The following is a 5,336-nucleotide window of genomic DNA, read 5'->3' as shown; positions in this document are numbered from 1 at the left end:
AGGGAGCTCTTCTTAATATTTTGACACCAAAATCATGTCGATACACCTTACCGACTGCGAGTAAAGCCACCCACGCTTTAACTTGACAGACTGTAATACGCTATAATTTACGGATATAAATATTTATTTATTCATTATTATACTATGCGGGCCTTATAAATCATTACCAATATCCAACATTGTAGCCAATATTTAATTTTTGTCCCTAAAGTACCCTATTTTCAGTCTGTACCTTAAAGTAGCCAAAAATTAATCAATGAGACAATCAATAGAGCCACGATTCCAGCTGATCTACTGGGCCGATTTCATTCAAATTTTTTTGAAAATGTTCAGAAGAGACTTGGCTATCGCATAAACCTCGGTCTTGATCCTTCATTAATGTTCATTAACAATTTGATTTAGTTAATGTTTAAAAAAAGTGAGAAAAAAACGAAAGATCACAAAAATTTTCACAATTTGTTTAATTATTAATATTTTTTCATAATTGAGGTTCATGATATAGCCATTTATGTGCTCTTTATGAAAAATTTTGGTTTTTATGTTTCAGATGACGCAAATTTGAAAAATCATGGCGACCGTTTTTCAACATAGCGTCATCAGATCGCCCAGAAATTGGCCGGATATTGATGAAAAATGAAAAATAAATTTTTTCCGTTAGTTAATAACACGCCTTACGACATACTTAAAAGTTGTAAATGTTAAATAAAAATAAATAACAAAAAAACGTTGTTAAAAAAAATGTAATTGAAACCTGATTACCCCCTGAAAATCAGAGATATTGTGTATTGTAAAGTAATAAAAATAATTTTAATTATTTAAAAAAGATTTCTCACGTTTTTCCTTCCTTCATTTCTACAATACACCGACAGTAGATATAGCATTTTTCTTTTTCTTAGTAAATGTAACGTTAATGATTTAAAATCAAATAAGTATAGTTTTCCAGGGTTTTTTGCTGAAAATTTGTTAATATTTTTTCAAATTTACTAATTTTTTATCAAAATTATTCCTTTTCAATTAAAGAAATTATTATCAATTATTTTCATTTGAATTTAAGATATACATTTTCATTGATTAAAAATAAAAAAATATTGTCCTTGCTCTATTTTTTATTATTTTAAATAAAAGATAGTATACAAAATGATAATTTAAATTCATATTATTTTCTAATTAAAAAATTGTATGAGACTAAACAGATAATAATCGACCACCTGTTTATTTTGAGTAGTATAGAAACGAAAGTGTACAAAATATTATAGGAGAATATTTTCATAGTTAAATCCTAATTCATCAACACAAACATTATTTGAGATTTTAACATGGTAAAAATGAGATTGTGGGAAACCTCCCTATATAATGGATAATGCAACCTAAAGTAAATAGTTATTAATTATGATCACAAATAAAAGCAAATTCATAATTTTAATTTAATAAAAGGTATAGTGTCTTCACTATTGAATACATTAAATTAATTATTTTACCCACAATAATATTTAAAAATAATGATTATTTACTGTGGGTATCACTATATGCTGTATGAGGTTTCGCCTATGACATTTATTTAGTATTTCGAAATGTAACTGATACTTTTAGTGCAAGGATATAAGGATCCATGTTTTGCTCCGTAGATAAAAGTAAATAAAATCCGCATCATCTCCTTAGAAATACAAGAATTTGCGAGATAGACGTATCTCCTTTCCGCGCCGAGAATAATTTCAATGCGAAAATACTGAGAATAAACATCTTGGCTCGGAGAAGGTGGACTTTTCTCGAGATCCTATTGCTTCAGCAGGATTATCAATTCTGTTTATTATGAGAGAAGTACGCTCGTTTTCCATTTCCATAGAGAACTGGAGACTGGAAATATAAAAATGGTCTTTGACAATGGAACTCTTTTCACAACAATTTAATTCCATAGTATTAAAATGAAGCTAACTCTAGCTAATCTTCTGAAAATTTCTTTCTTTACTTCTTATTTCAAGTCCAAGGGATAAGTTAAACACAATTAGGTTCATTGTCCAGCGTACGGCCAGAAGGTAACCAATCTGCTTCGGAGAATTTAATACGTAAGAGGCATCAGCTAACTGATTCACTTTGCGTTTATGAATGAAAAACTTTTCCTTTCTTCTCTTCATCAACATTTTCCGATTCCTCAGAATAATTATTATCGTGAGAACCTAAATTACTAAATAGATAACAAAAACTTCTTGCATGCGATGTTTATAAAAATTTCTGAACACTGACACCTCTCCAGCATCAATATCCGACGAAAAACACGAGAATAACCAAATGTCGTTCAAAAATGTTTTATTTTCTTTGAAATTCAATGATTTTTTACTGAAAATATCGATTTCCAGTGTAAAATGTTAACAAAATATTAATTTTTGTTTAAATTAAGAATTATCTTCCAAATTTTAATTCAAATCTAAATTAGTACAACCCCATTAAAAGGGAAAACTATTTTTCAATGAAAGATCATTCCTTATAATCGAAAAGTCTTAAGTTGAAAACTTATTTTTAAATTGATAATAATTTTTTAAACTGAATATTTAATAACAATTCAACTGTTTTTTGCTTGATCTTAGTATATTTTTTGGTAAAATATCAACTATCACGATTTTGTTGGAAAATCCATCATTTTTAGTTCAAATATAAACTATTATATTTTTAATTGCGAATTAAATTTGTCTAAATTGAAAATTGTACCATTTCGTTGAAAGTTTTATTTTCTTGTCAAAAATTGATTTTTTTGTTGAAGATTCATCACCTTAGTTTAAAATTGATCTATTTTTTAAAAATTATTTTTTTTAAGTTTAAGTCTTTTGTTGAAATGTAATCTTGATGGTCGAAAATTTAACTGCTTTTTCAATATTCGGTAGAAAATTCGTCTGCTTAACTTGAAAATTTCACTATTTGGTTTAAAATGCAACTTTGTTTGAAAACTAATCTTTTTTGTTTAAGAATTTGACCAATTAGTTAAAAATTCATCTTTGCAGGTTAAAAATTTAACTATTTCGTTAGAAATGCCTTCCGTTTGTTTGAAATTTCACATATTTGGTAGTAAATGCAACTATTTTGTTAAATTGCCTATTTTTTGGTTAAATTCAACTATTTTTCAATTAAAATTAATTTTTTCTTGTTGAAAAGTCAAGTATTTATTTTTTGAAAGTTTAATTGTTTTGTTGAAAATTTGATGAATATTCATTTTTCGTGGTCGAAAATTTAACTGTTTTCTCTAACATTGGATAAAAAATTAACTTTCTTGACTCAAAAATTCAACTATTTCGTTGCACATTCATCTTTGTGGAAAATTCAGCTGAACCGTTAAAAATTCGTCTTTTGGATATAAGAATTCGACCTTTTGATTGAAATTTCAAATATTTGGTTGAAATTGCAACTTTTTGGTTAATATTGAATTTTTCGTTATTAAAAATTGAACTGTTTGGTTGAAAACTCATCTCTGTAGATTGCAAATTCGACCATTTTTCTAAAAAGTCATGTTATCTTTCGAAAATTCAACCTTTTTGTTGACAATCTATTTTTTTGGATAGAATATTTGTCATTTCGAAATGAAAATTCATCTTGTTTGGTAGTCAAGTTCAGGGTTGCAAATTTAACTGTGCTTTTAAAAAGGCAGTTAAATGCAATATGTTTCAATTTGAAATCTAAACCCTTTCATTTTGAATTGAATGTGATACTTATACATTCATTTTATGAAAAAAATGCATTCCTCTATTTTCGTAAGAAATCACCCTATATTTCTTGTTTTAAGAGTATTTTGTATTGTGAAGTCGATTTGAACATTATTTTTGTGTATTTTTAATGTGATTCTAGGCTTTAATCAAACAAAAGTATATAAAAATTGTTGAATTGAAAATGGGAGGGGTGTTCGTCTTTTATGACATTACCTTGGGGAGTTAAAACTTTGTGTAATGATCTGTTACGAAAAAGGGAAGGGTTGGAAAACATTTTGGAAATATCGCGACATAATTTTTGAACGGTCCCTAGAATTTTTTGCAATAAATCTCAATTTCTCTTCATAAGCAATTCTACCAAAATTACATTTCACATTAATTCTGTTAATTATAGATAAGTTAAAGTGCAATAATAGCATAGAGTAAATAAAATGAACTTTTTCTATTGCTCTCGAATTGAAAACAAATTTGCTAATGTATTCAATTCTTTCTGATTGAATGCGCGCTTGCAGAGTGGTCGGACCATTCTCGAATCGGGAATGTTTTCTCTGTGAGGAAAAAAGGTACGTGCAAGCATTACGATAGAGTGTTAAATGGGTTGGGCAGGCCTCGCTGTAAATTGAATTTGTAATTCCGTCCCGATCGAAATCTAGACTGACCAGCCGGTGCTTGTTATATGTACATTCGGTAAATACATTGGTACACGTGTTTACGCGTAACTGGATTTTGGCTGTGCGAACTGCCCGTTTGTCGTTGATCGAATTGTAAAGGGATTTCTCTCCTGCTTCACCTCAACGTGGATTTTAGCTTGTGGAGGTTTACACTCGAGGTCTCCCGAGTCGAAATTTAGGCCCTACTTTGAAGCCATAGCTCCTACCTTAGTACGCGCTGGAAGCTGTAAAGTAGGTTCTGAGTAAGTACACGGAAAGAATTAGTCGCTTAAAAATTCGTTGACTTTGTGTATTAGTCTCGGACACGAGAGGAAGTCAAATAAAGTTTTGAAACCTCCTTGTTGAAGAATGTGATCAATAATTATCTAGAAATTATAACACATTTTAGAAGAATCAAAAAATGTTAATTACAGAGTTTAAATAAACAGCGGCATCAAATTTCGAATCCATGTGAAGAGAGTCTCACCGACAGTCAAAGAAAATCGAGAAGACAGGAAAGAAAAAAAAATTATTCATAGCGTCACAATTTCAATGCATACTCACGCTTCTATGCATATACACACACCCATATATACAGACAATATTTTTGCAGCATTCCCGACTTTATGGCTTATACGCAAACCTATACTATACTGAACTAACTTAATACTACCGCATATAACGCTGTATACACGAACGGACTAACGAATTTTCGCACGCTGAATGTCAATATTCGAACGGCCCTTACGTATATACTTATTAGGTGTTTCTTTCACCGCTTGTGAGAATCAGAGCCGTATCTGTAGTATGAAAGGCCCCGAGAATGTCTCACTGTTGAGGAAGCTTGTATAAACAAAATCTTTGATTGATTTTAGATGTGATATAACTGTACTTACGAGGGTAGTTCAATAAGTCCTTAGAATGAAGTATAAAAACAATTTTTTTTGGGTAAATTTTTTTTCATTTTTCAACATAATCTCCTTGGAGCTCTATA

This window comes from Belonocnema kinseyi, chromosome 4 (genome assembly GCF_010883055.1).
Source record: "Belonocnema kinseyi isolate 2016_QV_RU_SX_M_011 chromosome 4, B_treatae_v1, whole genome shotgun sequence".
Taxonomy (NCBI): Eukaryota; Metazoa; Arthropoda; class Insecta; order Hymenoptera; family Cynipidae; genus Belonocnema; species Belonocnema kinseyi.
The sequence above is the reverse complement of the archived record's forward strand: the minus strand, read 5'-3'. Positions refer to the sequence as shown.